Raw genomic sequence first — 14,290 nt, 5'->3', positions numbered from 1 at the left:
CTCACAGAAGCGTGCAAACTAGCAGAAGGTAAGACTGTAAATATCTACACTGATTCCAGGTATGCTTTTGGCATTGCACACGGTTATGGGCCTATCTGGAGAGCCAGGGCTTTCCTGACAGCAAATGGCCACCCCATTAAACATGCTGAGGCAGTCCAGCAACTTATGAATGCACTACAGCTTCCCACCCAAGCAGGCATCATAAAGGTAAAGGCACATACCAAAGGCACTGATGGACGGACAAAGGGTAACGCACTGGCAGACCAGGCTGCCAAGAAAGCAGCAAGCACTCCTGTAGCCTCTAAAGTACATCACCTAGACACCCCACCATCTCCACTTGTGTTGAAAGACATCTTAGCCCGGTTACAAGAACAGGCAAGTAAGGAGGAGAAAAATAGGTGGCAAGAGATAGGGGCTTGCTCTGATACCGTCACTGGACTATGGGGGAGGGGTGAAAAGGTCTGCCTACCACAGGTACTGTACCCAATGATGGCACAGGTTCTGCACGGGAATGTGCACCACTCAAAGACGGCCATGTGTGACACCCTACAGAAACAATGGATTGCCCCCGGGGTTTTCCACCTGCGCAGAAAGGCAGGTACAGAGCTGCATGATATGTGCCACACATAATCAGGGTAGGACAGTGAAAACCCCATCCAAGCACACTCCCCGGCCCCTTTAACCAATTCCAGAGACTGCAGATTGATTAAATTCAGTTGCGTAGGGTAGGGACGTATGAGTATGTGTTGGTCTGCATTGATTTATTTTCAGGTTGGCCAGAAGCCTACCCAGTTGCCAAAGCTACGGCTAAGACAACGGCGAAGAAACTGATGGCTGAGATCATATGCAGGTATGGAGTTCCTGAAGTCATTGAAAGCGATCGGAGTTCCCATTTTACTGGAGAGATCATGTCAGAGGTAATGGCAGCACTGGGGGTAAGTCAAGCATTGCATACTCCATCCGCAGAGTAGTGGAAGAGTGGAGAGATTAGATAGAACTCTTAAGCTCAAAATCCAGAAGGCAATGACAGAGACTGGTAAACCATGGACAGAATGCCTTCCTCTAGCTTTGTTTTCAGTAAGATATACCCCAAACAGGAAGACAGGACTGTCACCGTATGAGATTCTGTTTGGCAGGGGCCCCAGTTTTGAATGTTTCTTTCCACAACAGTTGCAACTCAAGTACCAGGACTTGACTAGCTATGTGCAGGCCTTACATGGACACCTTGCCAAAGTGCATTTAACTGTCTTCAGTTCTCTTCCAGACCCAGACAAGGTTCCTGGACACCATCCCTTTGTGCCAGGAGACCTGGTGTATGTGAAAGTTTGTGCGCAGAGATTGTCTCCAGACAAGATTTGAAGGACCCCACACGGTGATCCTGGTCACCCCCACTGCAGTAAAACTTGAAGGAAAGAGCACTTGGATCCACGCCTCACACTGTAAAAGAGACCGAACCAGTGTTTAGTCACAGTAGTGGCTGAAGGGGAATGTTGCTGTTGTTTTTGATCTCGGGGCTGGGGGCCATCCTCGCCCCTACCTCTTCGGCCCCTATTGTAAATAGGAATTCTGGCCCCACTATTCTCTGGGTAAACCTGACAGCCCCGTTGAATATCTGGCGATTTGATTTCTGTGATGTAGTCAAATGCCCTGAGACTGAACGGGTGGTAGAGGGAATCATCCAGTTTTATATGTGTGTTACCAGAAATGACAACAATAACCGTTATTATTGGTCAGATGCTGCCTGGAATACGGGAGACGATTGGGGATATAAACCTAGCGAAGCCACGTTCCCTAAGGATGGGACGGGTAGGAGTCTCCGTGGGAGAATGCATCTAACAGCTTTTCTGCAACCACCTAGAGGCTGTAAATGGGGTAGAAGCTGTCACCCCCTCCTCCTGAATCTTGAAAAACCCCAACCTGCTGATCTGCAGACGTTTGTACTAGGAAGGCATTATAATTATGTATTTAGTAGTGGATACTATGGGTATTTAGGCCATATACAGCTCCAGGATATTAGCTCTAGACCAACCAAGGCCCCTGTTACCAGTACACCTAAAACAGGCCCAGGTGAGCGTTTGCAAGATGTAGTTAATGAAGTGATACCCATTCCAGGTCTCAGTTGGCAAGAGGTTTTCTCCATAGAAACACAAACAGCCCCAAGGAAAAACCTATGGTTAGAATGGGTGAGATACAATGTAAGAGTCCAGAACATCTCTGTAGGATGTATTGCTTGTGCTGCTGCGAATACACACCTATACACACATGCATTGCTTTTCCCTGATGACAACACCACTGCCTGTGTCATGAATCTGTTGAAAGGTCTGAAGTCCACTGATTGCCCAGATTATGTCCCACTAATTCATAAGGAACCCAGACTAAAGGTCCCAGGAGAAGTAACCGTATTAGCTGACAATTACACCTGCTATAATTCCCACGACACCACAGGTACACCAGTAGGGATCTCCGAGACAGGTTACTGCAAAGAGAACAGTCCTCTAGATACTGATTTGCTAATCAAACATACACAATATATGTACGACATTTATTGGTTATGTGGAGATGGTAAGCTCCGTCCTAGGTTGCCTAATGGATAGGCCAATGCACCCTTGTTAAACTAGCCATGCAGTTCAAGATTTTACCTTGGGATCCAAAGATACCTGATGAACCTACCAGAAAGAGAAGTCTCGATCAGCTCCACATGAGTTATGAAGAAGATCCACTGATATATATTGATGCCTTTGGAGTGCCAAGGGGGGTGCCTGACCAGTTTAAAGCCCAGAACCAGATTTATGCCGGCATTGCTTCTATAATACCACAGATGCAGATTAATAAAAATGTTGAATGGATCAATTATATATATTACAGGGAACAAAGGTTCGTCAGATGCCTTTCAGGATATAGTTGAGGATTTGGGCCCTAACACTTGTATGACCCGTGCTGCAACCCGACCTAAAGGTACCTTCACACGAAGCGACGCTGCAGCGATAGCGACAACGATGCCGATCGCTGCAGCGTCGCTGTTTGATTGCTGGAGAGCTGTCACACAGACCGCTCTCCAGCGACCAACGATGCCGAGGTCCCCGGGTAACCAGGGTAAACATCGGGTTACTAAGCGCGGCCCTGCGCTTGGTAACCCGATGTTTACCCTGGTTACCAGTGTAAAACATCGCTGGTATCGTTGCTTTTGCTTTCAAACACAACGATACACAGCGATCGGACGACCAAATAAAGTTCTGGACTTTATTCAGCGACCAGCGACATCACAGCAGGATCCTGATCGCTGCTGCGTGTCAAACGAAACGATATCGCTAGCCAGGACGCTGCAACGTCACGGATCGCTAGCGATGTCGTTTCGTGTGAAGGTACCTTAAGAGAATTACACTGAATCCTGTCCAGACAAGATCACATGTAGTGACATAAGAAGCTGACACAGGATTGTGGTTGGTGGATAGTGGGGACATTAACTTTTAGGAGTAGTCTGACAGTAATCCTTTTGGGAAGGAGCTGTAGACCAGCATGTCATGTCACTCCCCACCACCAGAGAACCAACCACATCAGGTAGGGTAAGACAGATACAGGAGTATTATCCCTGGAGGCCCTCTGACTAGCTAGCTACGCAAAAACAATTGGCTGACCCTGAGAACCAACCTTTCTTATTTTACAGACGAATAATGACCATATGATGGATGTATAAGTGCACCTAGGCAGGCCTAGGTAGTTAGTGAGCACAAAAACAGGTGACGTGCTAGGACGCAAATTAAGATTTTCTACAGATGTGACAAAGGAGAGAGTGTAGAGCTATACTTTGGACGGTTACAGCTGAAATAGGAAGACATGGAGTACAGTCCCATAAACCCACTTGATGTTAGAGTATTGGTGAATACATTCATTGACGGTATGACCAAAGACTTACGGTACGAAATATAGACAGCCAGACCTGAATGGCGAAATGTAGATCCAAGAAACCTGAAGGTTGCAAAAAGAAGTTGAACAAATTAGGACAATAAGACGACGTGTCATGTATGCTGGGGCAGACACATCTTTCTTCTCCAGTTGGTTAGGTGGGATCAAGGGATTCCTTCAATAAGCTTGTCTGGTACTGATTGCCCTCCTTATAATTGAATCGATAATCCTCTGTTGTGTTATTCCCTTGTATAAAAAGGTTATTGCCAAAGCAACTCCGACTGGCACCTTCCTCAATCAAGAAGTAGACCCACCAGAGTACAATGGTACTGATCCAGGGGAGATCCCGAAGTATATTCCTCTCAAGAGAATAGACAAAACCCCCCATTCTCAGATGATAAGAGATTTAGTTTAGGGACAGTGGGAGAACTCCATGTGAGGTTAGTGAAGGGTTCAGCTGCCTGGAGGCCTCTCGCTAGGGGAGAGTTTCTGAGGTGTCTGGATGAAGAAATCCACCTCCCCTTTTCCCATCACATGGACAGTCTCAAAGGATCTTTCTTTAAGGGAAAAACTTAGTGTTTAGGGGGGATTGTCAAGGTGAAAATATATTTTCTTATATACCTTTGTACTTTTATATATCTTATACTGTGAAACAATAAGTTTTTCCTATCTGCTAGCTAATGCAAATGTAATTGTATCTAAAGATGGCTGCCAGTGTTCATTCTTCACTTCAGTCTAGAATGTGAAGGGTTAAGTTTCATTTCTCCTGAAAAGATAACTCTGGAATGTGAAGAAAGAAGTAACCACCGGGAGACGTTCTGACGAATCAGAGAGAGACTGAGCACTAGATGTATGCTGCTTAAACTCCGCCTAATGCATTCCTTTTTCCTAAACAATAGTACTGTGTATTCAAAAAATAAAGTAGTTGCTGTATCTGCTCGGGACACACAAGTGGACGCATGAGCATCAGCAAAGATTGAATCAGCTACGTGCTTGAATCATTTCTTTTCTCGGTACCATATGCCCAGCGCACACTTTAATTTGGAATGACTGGTGAATGAGGATTTATTGTCGTTACGACCCCGACAGTATATTGCCCAGCGACATAGTATACAGCACAGAGCCACGTAGTATATTGCCCAGCCACGTAGTATATTGCCCAGTTACGTAGTATATTGCCCAGCGACGTAGTATATTGCCCAGCCACGTAGTATATTGCCCAGTTACGTAGTATATTGCCCAGTGACGTAGTATACAGCACAGAGCCACGTAGTATATTGCACAGCGAAGTAGTATACAGCACAGAGCCAAGTAGTATATTGCCCAGCCACGTAGTATATTGCCCAGTTACGTACTATACAGCACAGAGCCACATAGTATATTGCACAGCGACGTAGTATACAGCACAGAGCCACGTAGTATATTGCCCAGCCACGTAGTATATTGCCCAGCCACGAAGTATATTGGCCAGTCACGTAGTATATTGCCCAGCTACGTAGTATCTTGCCCAGCCACGTATGTCACATGTTAAAAAATCAAAAATAAACATATACTCACTTTCCGAGGGCCCCTTGTAGTTCTGTCGCCTGGGTGCGGTGCAGGCGGCAGCTTCCGGTCCCAGGGTGTGATGACGTCGCGGTCACATGACCGTGACGTCATGGAAGGTCCTTCTCGCACACCATCCTTGCCACCGGAACCTGCCACTTGCATGGAACAGTCACCGGAGCGTCACGAGGAGCGGGTAAGGCAGCGGAAGGTGAGTATATAATGATTTTTTATTTTTTTATTATTTTTAGCATTAGATGTTTTTACTATTGACGCTGCATAGGCAGCATCAATAGTAAAAACTTGGTCACACAGGGTTAATAGCGGCGGTAACGGAGTGAGTTACCCGCGGCATAACGCAGTCCGTTACCGCTGGCATTAACCCTGTGTGAGCGGTGACTGCGGGGAGTATGGAGCGGGCGCCGGGCACTGACTGCAGGGGAGTAGGGAGGGACTATTTGGACTGTGGCCGTCGCTGATTGGTCGCGGCAGCTATGACAGGCAGCTGGTGAGACCAATCAGCAACTTGGATTCCATGACAGACAGAGGCCGCAACCAATGAATATCCGTGACAGACAGACAGAAGGACAGACGGAAGTGACCCTTAGACAATTATATAGTAGATATTATATATATATATATGTATATTTTATATATATATATACACTCACCGGCCACTTTATTAGGTACACCATGCTAGTAACGGGTTGGACCCCCTTTTGCCTTCAGAACTGCCTCAATTCTTCGTGGCATAGATTCAACAAGGTGCTGGAAGCATTCCTCAGAGATTTTGGTCCATATTGACATGATGGCATCACACAGTTGCCGCAGATTTGTCGGCTGCACATCCCAAAGATGCTCCATACAAGGCAGGATGGATCCATGCTTTCATGTTTCATGTTGTTTACGCCAAATTCTGACCCTACCATCCGAATGTCGCAGCAGAAATCGAGACTCATCAGACCAAGCAACGTTTTTCCAATCTTCTACTGTCCAATTTCGATGAGCTTGTACAAATTGTAGCCTCAGTTTCCTGTTCTTAGCTGAAAGGAGTGGTACCCGGTGTGGTCTTCTGCTGCTGTAGCCCATCTGCCTCAAAGTTCGACGCACTGTGCGTTCAGAGATGCTCTTAGGCCTACCTTGGTTGTAACGGGTGGCGATTTGAGTCACTGTTGCCTTTCTATCAGCTCGAACCAGTCTGCCCATTCTCCTCTGACCTCTGGCATCAACAAGGCATTTCCGCCCACAGAACTGCCGCTCACTGGATTTTTTTTCTTTTTCGGACCATTCTCTGTAAACCCTAGAGATGGTTGTGCGTGAAAATCCCAGTAGATCAGCAGTTTCTGAAATACTCAGACCAGCCCTTCTGGCACCAACAACCATGCCACGTTCAAAGGCACTCAAATCACCTTTCTTCCCCATACTGATGCTCGGTTTGAACTGCAGGAGATTGTCTTGACCATGTCTACATGCCTAAATGCACTGAGTTGCCGCCATGTGATTGGCTGATTAGAAATTAAGTGTTAACAAGAAGTTGGACAGGTGTACCTAATAAAGTGGCCAGTGAGTGTATATATATGTGTGTATATTATATATATATATATATATGTATATTATATATATGTGTATATTATATATATATTATATATATGTACAGTATATTATATATATATGTAAACGAAGAAATAGAAAGAATGCGGCACTCACCCAAAGTCTTCACTTCTTAAATGTCCTTTATTGAACGTGGCATACCATTTCAGACTTGGCACAATACAGACTAAGGCATGAGAAGGGAGCAGTGCGGGAGCATGCAGAGACGAGACAGACGATGGCCGTTTCGCGCTAGAGGCGCTTCTACGGGTCCACATGATGTCTATGTATATATATATATATATATATATGTATGTATATGTGTATATATATGTATATATATATATATATATATATGTATATATATATGTATGTATGTGTATATATGTATCTACTATATAATTGTCTAAGGGTCACTTCCGTCTGTCTGTCACGGATATTCATTGGTCGTGGCCTCTGTCTGTCATGGAATCCAAGTCGCTGATTGGTCTCGCCAGCTGCCTGTCATGGCTGCCGCGACCAATCAGCGATGGCCACAGTCCGATTAGTCCCTCCCAGTCAGTGCTCGGCGCCCGCTCCATACTCCCCGCAGTCACCGCTCACACAGGGTTAATGCCAGCGGTAACGGACCGCATTATGCCGCGGATAACTCACTCCGTTACCGCCGCTATTAACTCTGTGTGACCAAGTTTTTACTATTGATGCTGCCTATGCAGCGTCAATAGTAAAAACATCTAATGTAAAAATAATAAAAAATCATTATATACTCACCTTCCGCCGCCTTTCTAGCTCCTCGCGACGCTCTGGTGACCGGTCCATGCAAGCGGCAGGTTCCGTTGGCAAGGATGGTCTGCGAGAAGGACCTGCCATGACGTCACGGTCATGTGACCGCGAAACGGTCATGTGACCGCGACGTCATCACAGGTCCTGCGTGCCTGCGCGAGAAGGAGGCGACAGAACTACAAGGGTACCCTCGGAAGGTGAGTATATGTTTATTTTTTAACCTGTGACATATGTGACTGGGCAATATACTACGTGGCTGGGCAATATACTACGTAGCTGGGCAATATACTACGTGACTGGCCAATATACTACGTCGCTGTGCAATATACTACGTGGCTTTGTGCTGTATACTACGTCACTGGGCAATATACTACATGGCTGGGCAATATACTACGTCACTGGGCAATATACTACGCCACTGGGCAATATACTACGTCACTGGGCAATATACTACGTAACTGGGCAATATACTACGTCACTGGGCAATATACTACGTAACTGGGCAATATACTACGTGGCTCTGTGCTGTATACTACGTCGCTGTGCAATATACTACGTGGCTCTGTGCTGTATACTACGTCACTGGGCAATATACTACGTTACTGGGCAATATACTACGTGGCTGGGCAATATACTACATAACTGGGCAATATACTACGTCACTGGGCAATATACTACGTAACTGGGCAATATACTACGTGGCTGGGCAATATACTACTTGGCTGTGCAATATACTATGTGGCTGGGCAATATACTACGTGGCTGGGCAATATACTACGTGGGCTGTGCAATATACTACGTGGACATGCATATTCTAGAATACCCGATACGTTAGAATCGGGCCACCATCTAGTATGTATATATATGTATATGTATATACAGTGGGGCAAAAAAGTATTTAGTCAGTCAGCAATAGTGCAAGTTCCACCACTTAAAAAGATGAGAGGCGTCTGTAATTTACATCATAGGTAGACCTCAACTATGGGAGACAAACTGAGAAAAAAAAATCCAGAAAATCACATTGTCTGTTTTTTTATCATTTTATTTGCATATTATGGTGGAAAATAAGTATTTGGTCAGAAACAAAATTTCATCTCAATACTTTGTAATATATCCTTTGTTGGCAATGACAGAGGTCAAACGTTTTCTGTAAGTCTTCACAAGGTTGCCACACACTGTTGTTGGTATGTTGGCCCATTCCTCCATGCAGATCTCCTCTAGAGCAGTGATGTTTTTGGCTTTTCGCTTGGCAACACGGACTTTCAACTCCCTCCAAAGGTTTTCTATAGGGTTGAGATCTGGAGACTGGCTAGGCCACTCCAGGACCTTGAAATGCTTCTTACGAAGCCACTCCTTCGTTGCCCTGGCGGTGTGCTTTGGATCATTGTCATGTTGAAAGACCCAGCCACGTTTCATCTTCAATGCCCTTGCTGGTGGAAGGAGGTTTGCACTCAAAATCTCACGATAAATGGCCCCATTCATTCTTTCATGTACCCGGATCAGTCGTCCTGGCCCCTTTGCAGAGAAACAGCCCCAAAGCATGATGTTTCCACCACCATGCTTTACAGTAGGTATGGTGTTTGATGGATGCAACTCAGTATTCTTTTTCCTCCAAACACGACAAGTTGTGTTTCTACCAAACAGTTCCAGTTTGGTTTCATCAGACCATAGGACATTCTCCCAAAACTCCTCTGGATCATCCAAATGCTCTCTAGCAAACTTCAGACGGGCCCGGACATGTACTGGCTTAAGCAGTGGGACACGTCTGGCACTGCAGGATCTGAGTCCATGGTGGCGTAGTGTGTTACTTATGGTAGGCCTTGTTACATTGGTCCCAGCTCTCTGCAGTTAATTCACTAGGTCCCCCCGCGTGGTTCTGGGATTTTTGCTCACCGTTCTTGTGATCATTCTGACCCCACGGGGTGGGATTTTGCGTGGAGCCCCAGATCGAGGGAGATTATCAGTGGTCTTGAATGTCTTCCATTTTCTAATTATTGCTCCCACTGTTGATTTCTTCACTCCAAGCTGGTTGGCTATTGCAGATTCAGTCTTCCCAGCCTGGTGCAGGGCTACAATTTTGTTTCTGGTGTCCTTTGACAGCTCTTTGGTCTTCACCATAGTGGAGTTTGGAGTCAGACTGTTTGAGGGTGTGCACAGGTGTCTTTTTATACTGATAACAAGTTTAAACAGGTGCCATTACTACAGGTAATGAGTGGAGGAAAGAGGAGACTCTTAAAGAAGAAGTTACAGGTCTGTGAGAGCCAGAAATCTTGATTGTTTGTTTCTGACCAAATACTTATTTTCCACCATAATATGCAAATAAAATTATAAAAAAAACAGACAATGTGATTTTCTGGATTTTTTTTTCTCAGTTTGTCTCCCATAGTTGAGGTCTACCTATGATGTCAATTACAGACGCCTCTCATCTTTTTAAGTGATGGAACTTGCACTATTGCTGACTGACTAAATACTTTTTTGCCCCACTGTATATATGTACAGTATATGTATATATAAATATGTGTATGTGTGTATATATATGTATATGGTTATATGTACCGTATATATAAATATATGTGTGTATATATATATATATATATATATATATATATATATATATACCCCCTGTTTCCCCGAAAATAAGACAGTGTCTTTTATTAATTTTTGCTCCCAAAGATGCGCTACGTCTTATTTTCAGGGGATGTCTTATTTTTTCATGAAGAAGACTTCACATTTATTGTTCAACAAAAAAATGAACATTTATTGCCGTATATACTGTACAGTAGTTGTCAACACAAATACTGGACTGTCCCAGCCTGATCATAGAAGCGCCCAGCTTTATCTGTGCTGGCTTTTAGGGCTTCCCTGCGCCTTTTTTTAATTTTAATATGTAAAAGAAAAAACAGTATCTATTTATCTCTGTAATTTCTATGCTGCATTTCTTGTCATACAGGTCCCATACACATTAGGCTCCATGCACATTAGGCTCCATGCACATTAGGCTCCATGCACTTTAGGCCCCATACACATTAGGCTCCATACACATTAGGATCCATACACATTAGGCTCCATGCACATTAGGCCCCATGCACATTAGGCCCCATGCACATTAGGCCCCATACACATTAGGCTCCATACACATTAGGCTCCATACACATTAGGCCCCATGCACATTAGGCTCCATGCACATTAGGCTCCATGCACATTAGGCCCCATACACATTAGGCCCCATACACATTAGGAGCTCCCATACATATTAGGCTCCACACACATTAGGAGCTCCCATACACATTAGGAGCTCCATACACATTACGAGCTCCCATACATATTAGGCTCCATACACATTAGGCTCCATACACATTAGGCCCCATGCACATTAGGAGCTCCCATACACATTAGGAGCTCCCATACACATTAGGCTCCCATACAAATTAGGAGCTCCCATACACATTAGGAGCACCCATACACATTAGGCCCCATACACATTAGACTCCCATACACATTAGGCTCCATACACATTAGGCTCCCATACACATTAGGCTCCCATACACATTAGGCTCCCATACACATTAGGCTCCATACACATTAGGCTCCACGCACATTAGGCCCCACGCACATTAGGCCCCACGCACATTAGGCCCCATACACATTAGGAGCTCCCATACACATTAGGAGCTCCCATACACATTAGGAGCTCCCATACACATTAGGAGCTCCCATACACATTAGGAGCTCCCATACACATTAGGAGCTCCCATACACATTAGGCTCCCATACAAATTAGGAGCTCCCATACACATTAGGAGCTCCCATACACATTAGGCCCCATACACATTAGACTCCCATACACATTAGGCTCCCATACACATTAGGCTCCATACACATTAGGCTCCCATACACATTAGGCTCCCATACACATTAGACTCCCATACACATTAGACTCCCATACACATTAGACTCCCATACACATTAGGCTCCCATACACATTAGGCTCCCATACACATTAGGCCCTATACACATTAGGCTCCATACACATTAGGCCCCATACACATTAGGAGCTCCATACACATTAGGCCCTATACACATTAGGAGCTCCATACACATTAGTCTCCATACACATTAGGCCCCATACACATTAGTCTCCATACACATTAGGCTCCCATACACATTAGGCCCCATACACATTAGGCTCCCATACACATTAGGCTCCATACACATTAGGCTCCCATACACATTAGGCTCCCATACACATTAGGCTCCCATACACATTAGACTCCCATACACATTAGACTCCCATACACATTAGGCTCCCATACACATTAGGCTCCCATACACATTAGGCTCCCATACACATTAGGCCCTATACACATTAGGCTCCATACACATTAGGCCCCATACACATTAGGAGCTCCATACACATTAGGAGCTCCATACACATTAGGCCCTATACACATTAGGAGCTCCATACACATTAGTCTCCATACACATTAGGCCCCATACACATTAGGCCCCACACACATTAGGCTCCCCCGACACACATTAGGCTCCCCCGACACACATTAGGCTCCCCCGACACACATTAGGCTCCCCTACCATACACATTATGGCTTTGACATGTTGAATTTTAACACTCAATACTGTAATATAGTTTACTCTCTTCTTCCCACACCTGCACAGGGCTCCCTGGTACCTGTAGTTCCTCACAGCTCCTCGCATTACACGTCAGGGTTTTGCAATCACTATTGCGGCACAGCACCTCACACACTTGTCCTGCGCTGCAGGGGATAATGAGCGCTCCTGTCCCCTTGTGGTCGGGTGACCGCAGCGCCCACACACGTCGTCACCGAGCTGTCTGTGCGTGGGTCCCCGAAGGTGTGCTCCTGCTCTGCGGGTGGAGGTTGCCGGTGCTGCCTGCCTGCGTGGGGATTGGATGGCCGCTCTCCATGCACAGTATAGGGGAATATCCATGTGGCGTCACTGCAGGAGGGGGACCTCGTAGTTGCGTGGTGTGCCCTGGAAGCAGGAACACCATACCATTACAGGTATCGGCCCTTCTGGCATTTGCCAGAAGTGTCTGATGCTCAGTCCGGCCCTGGCGCAGACTTCCATACGGTATGGCAGCAGGAAACGGGTTAACGGCAGACTGACTGTTGACAACGGGGAAGGCGGCAGGCGATGGGCCTCTTGATGCCTTGCCTGCACCTTTACAAGTGATGGTCACTTAGTACAGTCTCCCCACTTGCACCATTGTGATGTTCCACACCCCCTGGGGACACGTAAGCTCAGCTTGGTACAATTTTGCACACACATCCCCGTCCACACGAGCACTGAGAGGATGTGGCCCACGCAATCACTGCTGTGGCACCACACTTGCCCACAACCCTAAGAGGCCCCTGTGATTAGCACCAGACTGCGACCAGTTCCTTGTTAGATATAAGCCCGGTCCATTAATGGGATTTATATCGGGCCAGAAACCAGCTCTGGTAGCATGGAAAGTTAAGCTGAGAATACGGACGTGTGGATCGAGATAAAAGAGCAGCCCAAGGTTAAATTATATGTTTAATCGCCTTAAGGGCACACTAGACAATACACCATATATACAATAGTTATACATATTCAGTGGTCAGATATGATAGGAGAAAAGAGATACATTGAATATACCAGTCACGTGAAAGGCCTGGCTTGCTCAGGGCTACCACAGGGGAGGCTTGTGGTCCCCTCTGCTCTTGACTTTATCCTTCTGTATTGTGGCCCTGACTTGGTGTTACAGGGGAATTGCCTAGGAGTATTTTCGCATTTAATCTTTATTTTTTATATATATAGCGCTAACATATTCGGCAGCGCTTTACAGTTTTGCACACATTATCATCGCTGTCCCCATGGGGCTCACAATCTAAATTCCCTATCAGTATGGGTATGTCTTTGGAATGTGGGAGGAAACCGGAGGACCCGGAGGAAACCCACACAAACACGGGGAGAACATACTAACTCCTTGCAGATGTTGTCCTTGGTGAAATTTGAACCCCAGCTATAGAGATCAGAAGCCAAGCTGCGACCTCTACATAACGTCCCAGCAGCAGGCGCGCTGTCTGGGTGTTATGTTTGACACCAATCTTTCCTTCATCTCCCATATACAATCTCTTGCCGTTTACACCTAAAGAACATCTCTAGAATCCACCCTTTTCTCACCATGGAAACAACAAAAGCCCTCACTGTTGCCCTGATTCACTCCCGCCTGGACTACTGTAACGCTCTATTAATTGGCCTCCCCGTTACTACTTTCCCCTCTCCAGTCTATCCTTAATGCAGCAGCCAGGGTTGTCCATCTAGCTAATCATTACTCAGACGCATCTGCTCTTCGCCAGTCGTTACACTGGCTGCCCATTCATTATAGGATCCAATTCAAAGTACTTGATCTCACCCACAAAGCTCTCCACAGTGCAGCACCCCCTTACATCTCTTCCCTTATTTC

This window comes from Ranitomeya variabilis, chromosome 2 (assembly GCF_051348905.1).
Source record: "Ranitomeya variabilis isolate aRanVar5 chromosome 2, aRanVar5.hap1, whole genome shotgun sequence".
NCBI classification, from domain to species: domain Eukaryota; kingdom Metazoa; phylum Chordata; class Amphibia; order Anura; family Dendrobatidae; genus Ranitomeya; species Ranitomeya variabilis.
This window is presented reverse-complemented; position numbering follows the sequence as displayed.